Genomic DNA, 21,682 nt, shown 5'->3' with positions numbered 1-21,682 from the left:
AACTGTCTAGAGGGTGTGACATTTAAAAGAGATAATGTAGGGGTACCTGGGTGGCTTAGTCGGTTAAGCGTCTGACTTTGGCTTACATTGTGATTTCACAGTTCATGGGTTCAAGCCCCTCATCGAGCTCTGTGCTGACAGCTCAGAACCTAGAGCATGGTCAGCTTCTGTCTCCCTCTCTGCCCGTCTCAGGCTTGCACTCTGTCTGTCTCCCTTAAAAATAAACATTAAAAAAATAAACGAGATAGTGTGTATAAAGTGTTTAGCATACAGGCACTAGGTATATCATAGCTACAAGTATTCTTAGATTCTGGTGAAGAGTTTGCATGATATTCTTAAGTTTCTACTCAATAAGGACTGGGTGAAAACTATTAGCCAGTGAGGACAAGGCGTTAACTTCTGTGTGGCATTGGTTTGGATCTTCTTTGAGATTCTCTGCATCCTCTGCTTTAGCCTGTGCTGTTTGCATTTTGATTGCTCACTTCCCTCTTCAGAGCCTTGCTTGTTGTTTCCTGGATGCTGTTCTGATGTTTCACCTTCAAGTTCTTGACATCTCTCATTCGGGATCCTTGCTTTCAATTCTGATTTTACCCCCCAATTCTATTTGTGACTCACTGTCTAGGCTTGATGCTAGCTTTTTCTGCTTCTCTGGCACCAACCTGGTTTTATTCTTGCTCTACCTCAGAAAATAAAGTAGGATAGATAACCCTGCTCACTGAATGCCTGAGAAGTGTTGGCCTTCTAAAGATTTGGGGTGATTTTTAGTATCTGTACCTCAGCCTGACAAGGAATGCCTTACGGGATTTAATTTGGTAGCCAAAGCAAACTAATCTGAAGTGGTATCTGAGTGCAAAATGTCAGGATTTAATACAACTTCACTTGGTGGTACATGGAGTTTCCTTGACGTGGGAGTAATGAGTGTAAGGGAAATGGTAGGGTTGTTTATTGTTTAGAATATTTGGAGGACTGAGCCAATCCCAATGCCTCTTTGCTTGATATGTTGCCCAGAGTCTGTGCAAAGGTGGGAGTATTGAGTAGAGGATCAGGGAAGGGAGCTTCTTGCTGCTGAGTGATTATAAGAGTGCTAATTATGGTAAATTGCTATTTTTTTTGGTTGCATGTTGGATTATTTTGTTGTGTTTTTAAATGCAAAAATGTAAACTCAAAGAAACTTTCCAATCCAATCCTAAATGAATGGCCCAGAAAACATAACATAGAATAAACACGGCTATTTTCTTTTGAAAATTGCAAGGACAAAGTACAATAAATACAACCTTTGTGAACATCTGCACATGATGTAACTCCTTAGCCATGTGGGGAACTTCTAGGAATATTACTTATTTTTGCAAGTTGGAAGGACAAAGAAACTGTGAGACATCTGATCTTTGAAACAAGTGCCTCCCAAATTAGAGCTGTCCCAGTCATTGGCAGTATCAGGTATTACTCACTTTGAAGAAACACAGATGGTTCAGAGTTGCATGGGGTGAGTTTATTGGTGGTAATGGTGAAGGGGGTGCTAACTATGAGAAGACTGGCTGGTTTCACTTTGCTGCTTGGGGTCTCTGGCTTCACCTAGGTTTTTTTTTAATTTTTTTATTTTTTTTAAAAATTTTTTTTTCAACGTTTTATTTATTTTGGGGACAGAGAGAGACAGAGCATGAACGGGGGAGGGGCAGAGAGAGAGGGAGACACAGAATCGGAAACAGGCTCCAGGCTCTGAGCCATCAGCCCAGAGCCCGACGCGGGGCTCGAACTCACGGACCGCGAGATCGTGACCTGGCTGAAGTCGGACGCTTAACCGACTGCGCCACCCAGGCGCCCCATGGCTTCACCTAGGTTTAAGAGATAGTGCAGTTCCTGCCTTTTTCCCAGCTTTTCCTAAGGTATGTTCTTTCTTTTAATACATTTCCATTTGTACTACAAATTTCATTAACACTTAGGCGTAACCCTGAGCTAACTGCCCTCTAGTTGTCTTGACCAGGCTATAACATCTTAATTTATTTAGGGCTTCTCAGGGCTGGGTGTAATTTTCCAGTTAAATTGGAAGCTCCTTGAAAACAGGGGCTATTATTTATATCACTTTAACCCCCAGCCCTGCCCAGTGGGCATTTGTTGATTATGTTGATTCCAAGAGTCAATTTCTGGGGCGCATGTTACCCAGTGAGATGAGAGACAGGCAGAGTCGAGGCTTTTCAGCTCCCTGAGAGCTTCAGTTAGTTGTTGTCAGCTACCTGTACTTTTTGGAAGTCAGCATTCTCTACTTAATTATCTAAGCTATGTTCCTAGCATGTATACTGATATGTAATACCAAAGAATAAGGTAAGAGAGAACTTCTTTTCATACCATGGACTGTACCCCTAAATTCCATAAATTCTCTTGACAGTACATGCCTTGTGTCCTGAGGGACTGAAAGAGAAAAGAGTATGGATGGGTCAGCATAACCACCAGACAAGACACACACATACAGAAGAATATTTGTGACTTTTCTCGGGACTTGTTTTGCATTGTATTGAAAATTATTAACACAGCTGAATTCCCGAGGTCAGAGGTTTGTCTTCCATATCCTTGTCCTTTCCCATAATCTCCTTTAATATTTTTTTATTGAATAAATGTACCTTCTTTACATATTTAAAAGGCAGTAAGTGTATCAATTATTCTTTTAAGGAATCTAGGAAATTTTCCCTTAAGTAAATTCCTCTCAGTGAATATTCTAAACTTTTCACACTCTATTTAAGACTGCCCTCAAATTTGCTACTTCTGTTTTCTACAGTTTGCCATGACTTTTAATTTATGGAAAACCAGAAGCCTTTAGATGTGACCACTCTCAAATCTACTTTTCCCCATTGTATAAATATGTCAGTGAAGGGTTTCCGATCTCTTTATTATTCTTCGATACATTTGCTATTTAATCCCTTGTCACTGACTCTCTATCCCCCATTGGCTGCCTAACCTTTACACTCTCCTGGTACTTGGCAGGCCTCCTGTCTTTTGTAGGCTTCTCCTTTGCTTCTCCTTAAACACTGGCATTTCTTTAGGGATTTATCTTCTTCTAGAGCTCTGTTGATGCCATATTCCTTCCTGGTTGATCTCATCATGCTTCTCAGTCCTAACTATCCCTACCTCTTGCCCCAATATGATATGATTCCCAAATGTGTATTTTTAATCTAAACATCTCCTCCTGGGGCTCAGAACCTTATATAAAAATGTCCTGTTGGTCAGCTTTACTGGTGAGAAGGGTCTGTGGGTTACTTAGCCTTGCGTTCCTAGGCACTATTAGCATGCTCTCACATTGCATGATTTTTCTTATATTTTGGTAACATACCTCCATTTTCTCAAACTAGCAAATAGAACCTTGAAAATGTTTTGATTTCAAGGTCAAAATGCTCCTTATAGTTTACGAATTTGTGACTGACTACTTATCCTGTGTAGGGCCTTGGACATCCTTCTCTCCGGATATGTGGACATCCTTCACTGTGTCCATGGGATTGCAAACTCCCATCTCTGGTATCTCTCTCACAGTGAAACACAGGCTCCTTCATGCAAAACTTTCTTCATGAAATTGCACTAATGGATCGCTCTAGGATTAAAAATTACACTTGAGACCTGAGAATAAACTGACTTTGGAGCAGTTTTATCATTTTGGCTTAGGTTTGCAAAGAATGCAACATGTGATCATACATTGAAATAAAAGGATGGGAAAGACCATGAACTATTAACTTGTTTCCTCCCTCATTCTCACGTATAGGTTTATGTTACTCTGTAAAGAGATTTCCCCAAATTTACATGGAATACATTCATGTTCTTCAAAACCAGTATCTTCAGTGGACCATCATTTGGTGTCATATCACAAAATATTTTGGGTGTCTGGGCCAGTGGTTCTTGGCAGTCTTGAAGTTCTGGGATATCCTAGTACCACATATCACATGGCTTGAAGCTTTCAAAATCCCTAGAATCCATGACCTTGTGGTAGAGTTTATGACATCCTCAATACTTGCAGATGGATACAGTGACTCCTCTGTATTTCCTAGTTAACATTCAGTGTTTAGAATAGTTATACTTTTTCTTGACAACCTGTCAAAAACCAATTTCATCTGCAGTTATTCTGAATGAGGTAGTATACTTTCTTTCTTAAAAGAAAGATTAAAAGTAGTAAAGGTGTATGTTAAGAACATGATTACTGAACTTAGACTTTCTCCACGTCGTCTCAGATGAATTGATAAAGCATTGTAAAAGAGAGATTTGGGGCCTGTGGGTGAGAGAGAGTGTCTGTGTGCCTGATAGCAATAGATAGTTGTCAGAGGCATTTTGTTCAGGGACTTAATAAAATGAGTATTTGCCTTTTGGTAATTTTCAAAAGCTATTATCTCCTGTATATGAGAAAGGAATTCTACATTATTCTTTGCTTTCAAAAGTGAGGAGGACAAGAAGCCCTTTTTCTAATTAAAATCTCATTTTATACTAATTTGATATGAAGAAAATTTTCCTAGAGACCTCAACAGTTTTTAATATATGTAACAGTGATCTGTCTGGTGATACTGAGACTCTCTGGTGATACTAATTCTGTACATTTATTTAGCACTTTGTAGTTTACATATTCATACATGTATATTTCAGACTTGATCCTCAGTGAAAAAATATTAAGACCATATTACCTTTTGAGAGGGTAAGCGAATGATTTATTTTGTTTAATTTATGTCATTGTTATTATAGCTATTTATTACTCCAAATTAGTATCTTGATATGAAGGTAATAGTAATATTGGGCCATTAAACTATAGTTTCAGAAGAACTGACAATTTATTGCTTTTTCATTTGTGGCACTTCTCAAGTCATTTCAAGTTATTAGCACACTTATTAGAAGGCCTAGCACTGGCTTAGGCTTTTGAACAACAAAATAATCTCTTACTCTATGAGAAGATAAGAGACTACCTTTTTAAGATAGGCATAAAATAGGTCCATTACACTATAGAAGTCTCACATACTGCTGAATTAGGTACAGTAATTCTCTGTGAAACAGAATAATACTTCTTGGCTATATTCCTGTATTTAACCAACTAATTGTTATGAAATGGAGAACCAGAAAATGGGGGGAAATACTACCCCACACTCTTGAATCACCAGTGGGTACTAAATGTACAATTTCCTCTAACTTCTTTTTAGGATATAGTTTTTAATGGCAACCTGGTGAATATATGACATTAAAAATTAGGTTGTTTAGTAAATATATCAACACTGTGAATTTTTGTACTTTTTCAGTGAATCAGAGATGAGGCCAATGAAATGCTTACTCAATCTTTAAGCATACAGAAAATATATAATTATAACTATTTTTTAGTATTGTTCATTTATATGTTCAGGCCAATGGTTATAGTGTATTCTTGCCAGTGGAATGGAATGAGTCTAAATTTTCATTTCAAATGTATACTGTCAATGGCTAGAAGGAATCACATAGTCCATGTGTTAATGTAACCTGGTTGAAAATTATAAAAATAGTAAGTTACTTATTGAAGCATTTTCTTTTGTGCTAAGTATGTTGCCTACTTTATCTTGGCTGATCATTAATGGGATTAGTATTTTTCTTGTTTTATCTCGGAGAAAGCTAATGTTCTAAACTATGTCTCTAAATTACCGGATAGGCTTATTTTTGTAGCCTTCATCTAGGATAGCCCCTGGGAGAGTAGGTGCTCAGTGGCTATTTGATGAGGGGAGGACCTGTAATCTGCTCAAGTACAAGCAGTGAGAGGCAGAGCCAAATTTTGAACTTAATCTAAAATCTCCCTACATTCTTACTCTTCTACCCTGCGTCTTGATTCAGTACCTGAGTTTTGGAGGGAGTTTGTCCCACCAGGAAAAAACCGGTAATATTTTTTGTTTAAATGTCCAAATGTTTATGTTGGAGATTGTTTACCTTTCACCTAGTATGGTGGCTGCAAAGCTGGGGACCTCCTTGTGGGTGTTATATCTTTAGAACATCACCATTAATTGCTAGACTGTACTGATGCTCATCAAATTTACATTTTCCTTTACCTTATTAATAATATAGTTGATATGGAAGGATGCTTTGAGGTTTCCACTTCTAACTTCTATGTCAGTTTTATACTGTCCCCAAAGCATGGCTCTGAAGGTATGGAATCTTTAGTAATTTCTGATGATGGATCTTGAAAAGAATAGTAGGACTTGCCAAAAGCTGAGTATTTTTTCTCAAATCACTTAGGCTATTATTATTTCATTGTCTGAAAGGCATAGAATTTAATGAGTATGAATTACAATTGACTTTGTAGAGAAGAGCTTTAGCTCTTCAAGTTCCTCAGAAGTAAAAATAAAAGTGAGGTTTTTGACTTCATAAGTGCAGTTGCATTTTTGACTCAACATGGAATAGCTGATATACAAACTGTAGAAATTTTAAATGACTCTTTCTTAAAATTAGAGAATGGCATGCAAATCAAGCAAGTTCTCCAAAACTATTAAATTTTATGTGAAAATATAAATAATTCAGGGCATTTTTTGGGGGGGATGGCTATTGGGTATTGGAAAGAGAGTCTTTATTAAATTTATGTTTTATATATCTATTTGCTATCTCCTGTGAACCAGTAGCTGCTCTAGACCAAGTAGCTTGGAACATGGTGGTACGCAAGACAAAAGATTCCTCATATGGAACTTAGATGCTAGTGGTAAGAGTCAGAAAATATACAAACAAGTACACAAACACATTATCACTGATAGTAATGTTTGTTGACTGGAAATAAATTGGATGCTCAGCTATAAGTGATAATCAGGAAAGACTATGAAGACTTTGGACAGAAATCTGAAGAAGGAGAGGGACTTCTAGGCTGAGGAACTTGGCAGTATAAAGAGCTTGAGGATTTCGGCACTTTTAGAAAAGAGGTGAGTGGGTCATGGTAAGGAGTTGAGATTTTATTCTGAGTAACATTACATTGGTAAATTGTAAGTGGGCAGTGGTAAGATTTGCATGTAAAAAAAGAAAACGACTCTGTGTGTTATTAGGAGAAAATATTCTATGGTGAAATAGTGGAAGCAGAAAGATCAGATAGGAGGCCATTGCAATAGTGAAGGCTAGACTTGGGAAAGAATGTAGGTGGAAAAAAAATGGATGGATTTAATTTATATTTAAAATGTTGAGCATCGGTTGTGCTGAAATGTTGGAAATGAGAGTGAGGGAAAGAGGAATCACAAGTGACTTCTGAGTATTTCCATTGGCTGGATGGTGGTACAGTGGAGAATGGGAGATGAAGAGTGGGTTGGGGAGAAGGATGGAAATGCATAACTCTACTTTTTAAGGTTGTGATGTCTATAAAGATGTGATCTATATTGGAGATTTGAAACTCTCAACTGAATGTGAAAATCTGGCTCCAGTAAGATGTCAGGGTTGGAGGAAAATTTTGTGAATGAACAGTCAGATCATACCCAAACTGTGGGACTAGATGAGATCATCTGGGGAGAAATTGTAGATAGAGAAGAAGGCTCTGGCAGAGCCCCAGGGCACTGTGATAGCCATTCAGAGGTTATCCAGAAGAGCAAATATTAGCAAAGTGTCCTGAGAATGAGAGCCCAGTAAGGTAGTAGGAGAATCAAGAGTCTGAGGGTGTTGGGTTCCTCACTCCCAGAAGAAGGAGAAATGTTTAAAAAAGAAGGATATGCTCGATTGTGTCTATGCTACAGAGAGCCCCAGGAAATGAGGACAGTAAAGTTAACTACAGCATAGGAGGTGGTGTCTGTGCTGTTTTTGGAATTGAGCATTGATAATATGCTATGTCCAGCTTTGAACTGGATGGACAGTAAGTCATAGTATTAACATGTTATTTTAAGCTTGTGACAGTTGGTCATTTTTAAAATGTAAAGTTGATGTAATAGATGTTTCCCAAGTTCTATATAGTTTAGCTAGAATCCTTAGATTGAAGCATTATGTAGACAGCTTAGATTTAATAGGGTACTAAGAGGCTAGATTATTCCTATAGTACCATACCAGAAAAAATACAGATTGTTTAATGTTAATGCCCTGTGGTTAACAGGTTGAATTTAAAAAGTCTAATTGGCAGAGGTGCAGAGCTGGAAGCCCTGTCCATAGCCATAGCTAGGTGCTATAAAAATCATAAAACTATATCTGATAGAAGATGTACTGCTATTCTAGTCATGTGTAGTAAATAAGAAAAATGTGATGCCTATGCGTAAAAGTATTCAAAGAAACAGACCCTATTGTCAGAAATGATATTATGGTAGATCTGTGGTAGGTTGTATAGCTGTATAATCATCATCATTAACTGACATGGTCTAACAATCTAAAATTGTCTCTGGATGCTATGGGAGACATAATGTAACAGAGTTGTGTGGATCTAAAATGTTTGATCAGGCTGTGCTTTCATTTCAACTTTAAATACCATTCTGTCTTTGCTCATCTGAGGAGAAGAATTCATTTTTATTGGCCAAGTACATGAGCTGTCTTCAAATGGCATCTTAAGGAAATCAAGGCATTTTTCACTGTAATTCCACTGTGTCTTTTTTCTACTCTAGGAGTTCTATATGTTTGTTTTGCCACAGTTAGCAAGTGTTAATAAAACTTAGAGAATGATTTTCAATTACAAAGGTGGAAAACAATCAAAATTGTTATAAAAAGTGAAATTAAAGAGTTAAAACCTGGGAAGCAACTTTGGCAAATTGGAATAATTCTACTTAGAAAATATACAAAACACTACTGGCAAAAAAGGATCAGTCAATAGACATATCTAGGCATAGATTTTATAAAGATCACGGAAAAGTGACCAGCAGCTCTTGAAATCTGACATACTTGTTATAAGTGGACCAGAAACTGGTAATCATATCTACAACTCAAAATTCAGTACTGGGTGGCTAATTTAATGAAAAACTTGATGTGATCTTGGTGTTTTGGTGATAGAAAAAAAGGGATGGTGTTGACTGCTTGCCTGAAAATCCATTAATTGTTCAGAAATTAATGGATATCAATGAAAGTCATGAAGTCAAAAAATATAAGCATCATAGAAAAAGACATTGGCTAAATACAATGTTACATGTCAATTATATCTTAATAATAATAAAAACAATATTTGCCTTCAAATGGGGAAATGCAAATTGAGACCAAAATGGATATCATTTTGTACTCACTAGAGTGTAAAAAATACAGAAACCTTTCAATATCAAAAGTTGGCAAGGATGTAGAGTAATGGAACCTCATCCACTACTGCTATTGGTGATGTAAATTTGGACAGCCACTCTGGAAAACAATTCAGTAGTATCCTGTAAAGTTAAACACATGCATTCCCTGTGGCCACCGATTTCTTTCTCTTGTATAACTCCTAGAGAAACTCTTAGCACAAGTGAACCAGGAGACATGTATAAGATTATTTCTAGTTGTATTATTCACAATGGCAAAAACATAAACTACAAACAACCTAAATGTCCATGAACAAGAAATGGGTGAATGTATTTTGCTAAAACCACACAAGGGATTGTACAACTGTGAAGATGAATGTCCTACAGTTGAATGCAATGACATAAACATATCTTTTGAAATGTAATGTTGAGTGAATGAAGTAAGTTTCAGGATACTATACACAGTATGCTACTATATTTATAAGGCTCAAACCAAGAAAATAGAAATAATACATTGGTACAGGATACATATATATGTGATAAAATTATTTTTAAAAAAGGAAAGTTATTGGTTACTTTTGCATAAAGAGAAGCAGGAAAGAGCTGGGATGGAGCACAAAGTAGAGTGGTTTAAGAACAGTGATAATGTTTTTGTTCTTAAATTAGTAATGCATAGTAGGTGGTGGTTCACATTTATTTTATTATGCTTTCTAACTATACACACATTACCTGTTTGTGTATGTATCAAATAGTATAGAAAAGTAGTATCTCATGAAATCAGTTATAATGAGAATCCTCTTGACTGACAGTGGAGTACTACCTAGGTTACCATGTTCTTAAGTCTATTGTTATACTCTTACATAACTCTTAGGTAACCTTCCTTTGCTAGTTAAATCACAACTATCTTGATGGCAAACAAAAGAACATAGATAATACAAACAGTTACATTTGTTTTTGAAAGCTGAGCTCGTGTTCTGGGGTCCTTAAGAAGCCAGGATATCTGTTTAGCATTTTGGTTGACAGGGAGTCATGTTGTTCGATGCCTGCTGAACCCTTTTCCTTTCTTCATTCATTCAATTTTAGAAATGCTGGCAAGATCAGAATAAAGAAAATCAAATCACCTGCTGAAAGGCTCACCTGTAAGGTATAGGCAGATAGTACAGAAGTACTAATTAAAACAAGCATATTGAATCTCTGGTAACCTAAGCTCTCTAAGCAGAGGGATTGTCAAGGGAAGAGCTTCCAGCCATTTGAAGTGGCCACATAATATCAGGAACAATGATGTGAATGTGAATCTAAGCACTTGTGAAGTGCTGTGTATTTAACTGAAGAGATAATTGTATGCAAGTCTATGGGATCCCTGGGCAGATGAAAAACGTGGAGTTTGGTAGATTATTAAATATTTCATAATGTTTTTTACATTCATGAAAGTATAATATAATTAGATCTTGGCTTAGTTTGTGCTTTTGACTGCCATTGTTAATTTTTTTCATTCCAAAATTTTATTAACTCCCAACCCCAGAGTCATTACTTTCCGTACACTTCATACTTAGCTTTGGCTAAGTTTAAGGCTTTAATTGCTATAAAAAGAAGTGAGAAGTAAAAGAACTGGCTCCCCATTGTCTCCTCTAGGAGCATAGCTTTTTGGTACCATCCTTTGGCAGTTGTATCTCTTCCCTCCGCTCCCTTTGGCTCTTCCTTTCCCTCCTATTTTCCCTCCCTCCCTTCTCCCTCTCTCTCTACCTCTCTCTGTCTCTCTCCTTTATCTCCCCTTTCTCTTATTGCTGTTTGGATTTGTGGTCTTAGTCTTAAGAAATCCTTACTAACAAGGCAATCCTTCTTTGGGGGGTGGAGTAACTTCTCTCTAAAACCAAACCCTTGAGGAATTTGCATAAACTGTTTTTTTAATACATTAGTTACCAGGTTACATTCTACTTCTTACTAGAGTGCCTGGGCATTCATGCTTTCATTCACTCATTCATCCAGTACACACTGTATTGAGAACCTACCACACAATAGTGCTGTGGTGGACTGTTAGGATATCAAGTTGAAAATAACAGAGTCCCAGCCTCTGAAGTTTTTTTTTTTTTTCTGGGTGAAGGAATTACCCTACTTTATGATTTAGAAGTATGTGCCGTCAAATATATGAACTGTTGCGGTTATCTAAAAGAAGGACAGTTGTCATTCTTGGGAATATTGGCCTTTGTGGTTTCCTCTCTAATTCTCTTCTGCACTGTATATGTGATGGTTTTGGTACCCTTGAGAAAATCCCAGGTACCAGGTCTTAAATTTATCGCAGCATTATTTGACATAGCCAAGGCATGGAAACAACTGAGTGTCTGTCAGTGGATGAATGAATAAAGAATGGATAAAAATCTATTACATATCATGGATATATACACAATGGAATATTAGTCAGCCGTAAAAAGAGGGAAATCCTGCTTTTTGTGACAACATGGATGAATCTTGAGAGCATTATGCTAAGTGAAATAAGTCAGACAGAGAAAAACAAATATTGTATGATCTCACTTATGTAATATCTCAAAAAGCGGAACTCAAAGAAACAGAGTAGATTGGTGGTTTCCAGGAGCTGGGGGTGGGGGAAATGAGGAAATGCTGGTCAAAGGGTACAGACTTCCAGTTGTAAGATAAGTTTGGGGGATTTAATGTATACCATAGTGACTATAGTTAACAATACCATATTGAATACTTGAAAAATGCTAAGAGAATAAATCTTAAATGTTCTCACCACACACACCAGAAAAGGTAGCTATAGTAAGTGATAGAGGTGTTATCTAATCTCATTGTGGTAATTATTTCTTAATATTCTTACTATTTGTTTTCAGTTTCTATTAGCAAGACTTGATATTTGTATATTAAATCATCACATTGTATACTTTAGTTTATATAATACTATCTGTTATATTGCAATAAAACTGAAGGAAAAATCTAGCCACAAGAGCCTAGAGAGTCACTGGGCTAATTTTTATGAGATCTGTTTTACTTTTTGAGTGTGTGAATAGGTAAATGAGAAGTGGGAAAGTGTGTGCTTTGTAGGGGAGGGGTGGAAGGATATAGAATGATTGGGTTTTTAAAAAGGAATTAAAATATTTGTCACTAACTTGTTGCTTTAGGGATGGTACCAAGTCATTGAGAATCTCTGATATGTCTTAGTTTTCTCATCTGATTAAAAATATATTTATGATCTCTTTCTATCATCTCATTAAATTCATAATTTCCGCTTCCCGTAATCCTCTGGCTGGTCCTCCCTCCCTCCCTCCCTGCATCCATCCATCCATCTTTCTTGACTGCCTTTTGGGTAACAGATGCTCTGCAATTGCAGCATAAAAGGGCTCTGTCTTTATGGAGCTTAGATTTTGTTCTGTCTATGCTCCTTGTGTTCATAGAAGGAAACTAAGATAAATACTCCCCAAAGATAGTGAAGGTGGAAATTTTAAATTGTAGTAAACTTGCTGAGAAAGAGGCCTGTTTATCTGGAAAATGTTATCAAAAGATAACGATGTGTTAGTTGGTTTAATAATCAGGATTTTTTTTTCTGTACCCATATTTTCATCAATTCTAAAAGCAGTATCAGTTTGATTTCAAATGCGGGATATGGATAGGAGACACATTCCTTTAAATATTCAAAAGAATACAGGATTGTTTTAGCTGTGAGCTTTGTGTTAAAAATAACAGAAACCATGCATACAATCCTTACTCTGAAATTTCAATAAATCAGGGAATTTTGTTTATCAGACCATCACTCTTTTGTTAATAAGAACATGAAGTGTTATAGGCAAATAATCATGTTCATTTACAAATATCAGGAACTCAGGTAACTGACAAATGACTGCATGATATTTAGAAAAATGTTCTAAAAGTAATATATCTATTTTTAAAATGTCTTCACTGTTTCTCTTTGTGCTCCTCAAAATGCAGCACTCTTTGCTGCTGAGCTGCATTTATAGCTATATCACTGAATACCTGATTTTTATTTTGGAGGAGATCCAATGCAAATATCCACATTAATGCAATACATGCAAAGGTCAGGAGGTCCAAAGTATGGTTCCCACAGCAACTGACCTTTGTTTCTCTGGAGCTTGGCAGTCTTTACTTTCACTTTGTATTAGCAAAACTTTTCTACTTAATGATGTATGGTATGATGCAGTTGTTGCAGGAAATGTTATTTAGGAGTTTCTGGTTTCCATTTAGAAAAACTTCAGGCTTGATGTTATAACAGTTTAGAGGCTATTTTATACTTCCCATATTCAAGAAAAATAATGGCAACCATGGGAAAGTAAAAGTGAACACTTTTTCCTAAACAACTATCTAAGAGTAATTCATTTAGCTATCAAGATATCTTGAAACACGCAACTAATTTTGAGTATGTCTCCGTTTGCATGAGTACATAATAGCTGAGTAATTTTGGACGAACTACAATGTAGGCAACATATTTTATTATACATGAGATATTTTTGTGTACATGTTTATAAGTGGAGTCATTTTATAACATTCGAAACCCTCAGAAACCACAACAAATTTGCTATCTACTTTCTGTTAAAATGGAAGAATAGTTTCTACTACTGTTAAAGGTCAACCTATCCATCATAGTTTGGATATCATTTCCTACCAAGGGCTTTCATCCCACCATTTTCCCCTCTCATTTCTGAATCGTCCAGTTCTATCTACCAGGTCATTCCATTGACATACACATCCTAGTGTATCTTCTCCACCCTTTGTCACCGCATTGTTACCACCCTATTTTCTGTATTCACTTCTTCATCTTTCCATCCCACTCCAGTGGGTCTTTTGTTCCTCCACTTCACTGTAGCTGTGGTTTTCAAGGTCATAAAGGCTTGTTTCCATGCTGCCCAGGGTCATGGTTACTAGTTGAATCCATTTTATTCAACACCTGAGTAAGAGCCAAAACTTTAGACTCAGTCAAGCATCACTTTCTTGGGACACCTTTTTTCTCTTATTGCCTTTGACCCCACACTCTCCTTTTGATCCTTCCTTCTAAGTCTCCTTATATATGCTTTGTAAACTCTTCTTCCTCTGATCCACCTCTGCAGGTCAGAGTATACCAGGTCTTGGTCTTCTGTATTTATAATCTCATCCTGAGTTAGGGTTTCCACGTTGAGCAAAAAAAAAAAAATATATATAGAATAACCAGTTAAATTTGAATTTCAAGTAAATTTTTTTAGTGTAATTTTTTCCCACGTAATACACACACACACACACACACACACACACACATCTATCTTTGTATTGCCTGTCTTTCTGTCTATCTGTGCATCCATCCCATAAACTATAGGGATATACTTTAGTATAATTATGTTCCATGCAATATTTGGGACTTACTTATACTAATAAATTATTTATTGTATCTGAAATTCAAATTTCACTAGTATCCTGTATTTCATCTGTAACCATTTTCTGGATGAACTCTTCTGGTTACTTGGTGTTAAATATGATCTGTATGCCCTAGAATTTACCTCTAACTAGTTCCAGGTTTGTGCTCTCAATTTCATAAGTAACATTTGGATATCTGTCTTCTCAAAGTTAATATGTCTGAAAGAGAATTGCCTATTTGTATCCCTTCTCCGTCTTAGTAATGACACCAATATTCTTTTTAGCATCCTCTCATCAGTCTTTGGATGAGTCCCAAGATGTATATGTCTAAAACAAGTATATGTACTTTGCTTTATCTTCACTAATAGCTTCCTCAGTCAGGCCATCATGATAACTTGCCTGGACCATGGCCTCCGCTTCCTAAATGTTCCTCTTGCTTCTAATACATCTACCTCCCACAACTCTTTATCCATGCAAAACAGTTTGTAAAGTGATCCCTAAAAACTGTCTCTCATATCATGTCATTTGCCCTGTTGTTTCAAAGCTCCTAATTCCACTTGACAGTAACTTCTCATTGCACTTTAAATAAACTCAAATTCTTTATCATAACCAACAAGGCTTCCATGATCTGATGCTTGCCAGTACTACTCTTCTGATTCATGTTACCTCCTCCAGCCACACTGCCTTCTCTCTATTTCACTATTTCTGTGTCTTTATTTTTCCCCAGAATATACTTTCTCTTATTTTTTCTTGTGGCTGTTTTCCTTGGCTAATATCATCACTAATATCTTTGTCATTATCTTATCTAATACTACTTTCTAACTTTCACCTATCACTATTTATCACATGACTCTTTTATTCACAGCATTGATCAATATTTGAAATTTTCACAGTGATTTATTTAGGTATTCATTAATTTTCTCTCTTCTGGATCAATATTTGAAATTTTCACAGTGATTTATTTAGGTATTCATTCATTTTCTCTCTCCTGGAACATAAATTTCACGGAGGGAGGGACCTTGTTTTGTTTTGTTTTGTATTTTTTGCTTGTTTGTTAATTATTTTTATGTACAGTTTGTATGATAATACGTAAGTACTCAAGTGTTTGTTGACATTTGAAACAGTGGTTTTCTGCAATAAATGTGAGCCACAATATATCATGAAAGTTCTAGCATATTACCCTTGGATGGATTTGAAGATAGGTATAGAATAAAAATTTTTGCACTGTATTTTCCCCCCCACTGGCACTTATACGTGATGTTGAATTGGATGTGTTGGTGAAAAAAACAGCAATCAACACCAGTGAAAACACTGAAAATGGTTTCATCTGCTGGTATGAGCTGGCTCTGTCCCTGGGGAGAAGCCTGACACATTATAGCCAGTCAGGATCTTGCAGTGTATTGTCTTTCAAAGTCAAATTTCAGCCTGTCAAGAGGTGGAGAAAATGATTTGTGACCTGGAGAGATGGTAGATTAATATTTTTGAAAAACTGTGCACTAAACCCCCTGTAGCTACTTGTTTGTTCCACTATTAAGACCTTCCTCCCTCTGGTATAGGAAATGCTTTGCACGCAACAACATCTTTGCTTTGTATAGAGACATTTCCTCTGCCCCAAGATGGGGTTTCCCAGTGAGGTGTAACATTCATTAGCCCCTTTGGACAATGCAGTTGCTGAGACAGACTTGTGTCTGTATCTTACACCTTCATTTCAGTGTCAGACTGCTCTGGATGTCGGGGGGAAGCTGTGATGTATGAAGCAGAAAGAAGATTGATTTTCTACAAGGTACCTTGTACCTGGAGTAATGAGAATGGCAAATTACTTGCTCACTGAGCAAACATGACAGGAATGTCATAGAGTGAATTTATATTTATGCAAACACATTAGGTTCACATAGGTGGGAATTCCACAAAGTGACCTTATCTCTGGAAGATATCCCTCAAAATCATCGCCTTACGCCACACTCAGCAAAAGCTGCGTAATGGCTGCTTAAAAAACAAATACTTCTAATGAATAATGTAATACTCATGGTACAGTAAGAACTAGGATAAATTGTGGTGCCATTTTAAAATGAGAGTCTTCAGCTCACAGGCTATTTCTGGTGTTCATCTTGGATTTTGTGGCAGTGGAACATAAAATATCTACTTTAATAGAGTCAAAGAAATGGAGTGATTTATCCTAGTCATTGTGGGCCTTTAGAACCTCTCATTTGGTAATGGAAAAAATCAGTCGTTGATGGGGAAGCAGATAATTTTTCTATGTTTAGACACTCCAATGCATAGAGACCCTAGTGCTTCTCAGAACATTTGAGGCAGACAAAAACAAAAAACAAAAAAAAAAAACAAAAAAAAAACCTTGAAAAAGTCTTTAGATGGAAGGAAATGCTGGTAATATTCATTTTAAACATTTCAAGATTTCAATATACCAGTTTACACAATGCCCTTTAAAAAGCACTACTTGGGGTGCCTGGGTGGCTCAGTCAGTTAAGTGGCTGACTTCAGCTCAGGTCATGATCTCCCGGTTCATGAGTTCGAGCGCCGTATCTGGCTCTGTGCTGACAGCTCAGAGCCTGGAGCCTGCTTTGGATTCTGTGTTTTCCTCTCTCTGCCCCCTTCCCGCTCATTATCTGTCTCTCTCTGTCTCTCAGAAAATGAATAAGCATTGAAAAAAAAATTTTTTTAAAACACTGCTAATGCTCTTAGCTATAAATTATTAAAAGAATATTAAAATGACAATAATTTTGTTAGTGAGTTTAAAAGTCTTCTGATTTTAGCAAGTAGTCCTGGATTTATAATAAGTTTTTCTTGTTTGATATTCATTGATCATTCATTATTCTTTGAGACCCTGGCTTGAGCTTGGTGCTGTGTTAAATGTAAGGTGCACAGAGATCAAAGGCATAATCTGACTTCTCAAGTAGCACATTCCTAGTATCTCGGGTTGTAAATGTAGAGTAAACCTAGAGAAAGTGAACCTTGTTAAGCCTTGGTATGGGGACTGTGTCTTGGGGAACAGAGCAGGACACAGCATTCTAAGAGAAGTGTTACTGATCAGCTTGTGCCCCCTCTGGTCTCCAGAGTAGTGATGGGAATACTCAGTGGGGTCCAGTTAGTCTGGATATTCATAAACAACAAAAGGTGACTTCCTTTAACTTGGTACCTTATGTCACAACAGAACATGCGTATGTTTGTACGTGTCATGCACCATCCTAAGTCTTTCATTTGCGTTAGCTAATAATCATGCTATTCCTATTAGCTAGAATTGAACATTAGCTTCACTTTGCAGATAAGACAAATGGAGAATGAGATGAAATAACTTTGCCAAGGTCACACAGGCAGTTAGCAGTCAAGACCAACCTGCTGTAGACACCTTACGGGGCATCCCGTGACTCTAGGGGAGTTTAACCTACTGAATCTACATTTTGGAATAAGAAATATTCTCTGAAATTTACAACATGACTAGGACATGTTTATAGATAACTACAAATGGTGTAGAATGGAACTTGTATTCATTTCCAGGATGTAGTCACTATGAAGCTGGTAACGCACATTGGCACACTCCGAATTTCTCTTCCTTTAGGTACTTCTAATCCTCTTTTGTGTTCACACTATTCTTGCCTCATGCCATTGTGTGTTGGATTGCTGCATTCTTGCTTAGGGCCCCTAATTTTTATTCTAAGAGTCTTTGTATTCACTTGCTCTTCTAAAGTGCAGTCTCTCACTGAATTTCTAACAAAGATCGAATCCTTTAAAAGCTTTGAAAATGTGAGTTGTTATGTATACTTGTTATGCTCCCTTTGCCTGCTTTCTTTCTTTGTAGGGTGATGCAGTTATGATTACTTCCTTCTAGTTTGGGTGATCTTTTCCATGGGGTGTGTTCTTCTTTAGGATGCAATTAATATTTCAGCTAGCTTTCAGTGGGAAGAGTCCTGATCAGGGCCAGAACTAATGACACACTGCCTGTTTGTTAGAAACATGGATGCCTCCTGGCTTTAATCGCTTAGGGACATGCTGGTTTCATCATTTCATCTCCCTGCCTATTGTGCGGGCTACACTAATAATGAAGAGTAGCTAGCACTCTTTTTTCTGTATGTGTTTTCTGTATGTCAGGTGCCAGTCTAAGTGCTTTATGTGTCTTAACTAATTTAATAAGAAGACTAACCCTGTTAAGTGAGAAGAATTATTTTCCACATTTAACAGATAAAGGACTTATACACAGGTAGTAAGCTGTCAAGGCTGACCTAGTGCTTCAAACCTCCCCGCTAAGCAGTTACTGATACATAGGAGGCAAATCCAAATTGTCCTGGGGAATGGCAGAGATGCCTTCGTGGAAAAGTTAATAGTTGATTTCAACATGGCACTGATTTTTACATTTGGTCTTCTCTATGACTCTTCTAATTATTTATTAGATATGGCAGCCCACCCACATAATACTTGTTGAACATTTATTATGAATGAGGCCCTGCTATAAGCCCTTTATATGTGTTATTTAATGAAGTCTTTAAGAAAGGCATCATTGGGGTGCCTGGGTGGCTCAGGCGGTTAAGCCTCTGTCTCTTGATTTCCACTCAGGTAATGATCTCACCGTTCATGAGCTTGAGACCCAAGTTGGGCCCTGTGCTGATAGTGCAGAGCCTGTTTGGGTTCCTCTCTTTGCCCCTCCCTCACTTGTGTGTTCTCTCTTTCTCAAAATAAATAAACTTAAAAAGAAAAGAAGGGCACCATTATCTTCCCCTATTTCATAGTTGAAGAAATGAAAGTTCTTGCTAATTTTGTCCATTTACCCAAAGTTGGCAAATGTCAAAAGTATGGTTTGATTCCAGGAAGTCACTCCTGAGTTACATACCCACCACTCAGTACGGCCATTGCACTGTCAATGTCAAATAAGGTAGTTGTAATTATAGCTGATGCCCAAACCTTACCAGTTCATGAACCATACTATTTTATTCTCTGATATTTTAAATGTCCTGTAAGAGCTAACAGTATAAAATAACAAAAGTGAGGAACCAATCTTTTTTTTTATGTATATCTCTCTCTTTTTTATTTTATTTTATTTTGGGAGAGAGAGAGCATGTGCATGTGTGCATGGGCATGAGGGATGGGGAGAGGGAGAAGGAGAGGGGGAGGGGGGAGAGAGAGAGAGAGAGAATATCTTAAACAGGCTCCATGCTCCATGTGGAGCCTAATGCAAGTCTCAATCTCACATCCATGAGATCATGACCTGAGCCTAAATCAAGAGTTGGGTGTTGAACAACTAAGCCACCCAAGTGCACCTATGTGCATCTCTTTCAATTAGATTATAAGTCCTGAGTGATAAATATCAGCAAGTTGACACAGATGAGGACCACTGGGGCCCATAAGTAGACCTTGCCACTATGAGAGTTTGCTCTTGGAATCAAATCCAGCTTGGGTCTTGAGGGTTGGTCCATTCTGACAGGCAATGCATGGTATATAAGTGATAAGGCAAGGGCAATAAAGCCTGAGAAATCTTATGGAGGGCGGTAGAGATATACACAGACAAATTAGTGTCAGGGAAGACTATCAGGAGAGATCAAAGACTAGAGATAAATTTCAGGGACAGCCTTCCAGGTGGGTAGTAAGAGCAAAGTCCTTACTAAGAGAGGAGGTCAAGCCTGGGAAAATGGCAGAAGTTCAGTTTCTAGAACTGCAGCACCATGAGATAGCTAGAATGACAAATGTGATGTGAGTACCATGGTATTGGGCTGTATCCTCTTAAATTTCTTATTGCAATTGCTAGAGCTGATCCTAATTATTGGAGGAAGGTCTGAGCCTAAAGAAGAGAGAGAGGTTCTGGCTTTGGGAAAATGCTTTTTTGTATATCAGAGGAAGACCTTGCCCATATCCTGTCTCAAATATTAACCAATTATTTGTCATAAATGTGGGGGTTATTTCTAGATGTAGGTGCATTCCATTGGTTGTACTTACTAGGTTCTTTTCTGATTGGTTCTTGAGGAAGAGTGAAGACAGTATTCCTAGATATGTTGTCTGCTTTCCTCAGGACTAAAAAATTTGAAAAGAGAGAAGAATCCTTCATATCAGTATGTTATCTTCTGGTAGAAAGTGGGGATTAAGTCTATTTAGGCATGTCATAACATCAGTGGTCAAATCACTGGTACGGAGGGAGGAGAAGGGTGATGTCCTTAAGCCTACATAGCAGAGAGTCCAAGATTGCTGCTATTGACTATTAGGGACCATTGTGTAGTTGTCAGCATATAATCACCTCCTTAAATATGTTTTCGTATAGTGATCAATTTTACTCTTCACACTTTAAGCTGGAAGGAGTTAATTCAGAATCAGGTGAAGAGCGAAGGTGAACTATGTGGGGGACGCATGCTCCCCAGATAATCCACAAATTGGGAAGTGACCCCCGGTAGATGAACACTTAATTGTATTATCATCTTCCTCTGGTGTTTGTACAGTATGATGTCAGCAGGTGGTGTCCAGGGTTCTGTGAATGTGATTGTTGTACAGTTCTTGGTATAGAACTGAAGAAGAGGGTAAAAGGAGCAGTGCTACCCTGCATCCTGGCGTCATGTTGTTCCTCCTTTGTGCAAAGTGGTACTTAATAAGCGAGGACTCTTTCTCTACTCTTCTTCTGGGGTGAAATGTCCACTGGCATTGCTTTAGGTTGATGTAGTAGAAAGAACAGGAGCTTGTAGTCAAAGACCTGGATGTGGGTCCTACAGCTATCCTGTCTGGGTGTGTTCCTTTTGGGCAAGTCACTTTACCTATCTTGGTTTTATTATTTTTGAAATAGATTGTTCCAGATTTAACTCTTATTACTCCATTCCATAGACTTTGAGGTGGAGCCAAAGGAGACTGCTTGCCTTCCCTCCTCCTTGCACGTTCCCAATTCCATATCTTTCCCTACCTGTTCCCTTGACTTGGTATGTCTTTCTTATCATCTCAGCTTATTAAAATTTGACCCATACTTCAAGGTGTAGGTCAGTTACTTCTTACTTCAGAGCCAGTTTTTTTTTTCAACGTTTTTTTTTTATTTTTTATTTTTTTTTAAATTTATTTTGGGACAGAGAGAGACAGAGCATGAACGGGGGAGGGGCAGAGAGAGAGGGAGACACAGAATCGGAAACAGGCTCCAGGCTCCGAGTCATCAGCCCAGAGCCTGACGCGGGGCTCGAACTCACAGACCGCGAGATCGTGACCTGGCTGAAGTTGGACGCTTAACCAAC

Source organism: Lynx rufus, unplaced genomic scaffold (genome assembly GCF_022079265.1).
Source record: "Lynx rufus isolate CCGP_SWC_20201006 ecotype Redwood Valley unplaced genomic scaffold, mLynRuf1.p SCAF_7, whole genome shotgun sequence".
Taxonomy (NCBI): Eukaryota; Metazoa; Chordata; class Mammalia; order Carnivora; family Felidae; genus Lynx; species Lynx rufus.
This window is presented reverse-complemented; position numbering follows the sequence as displayed.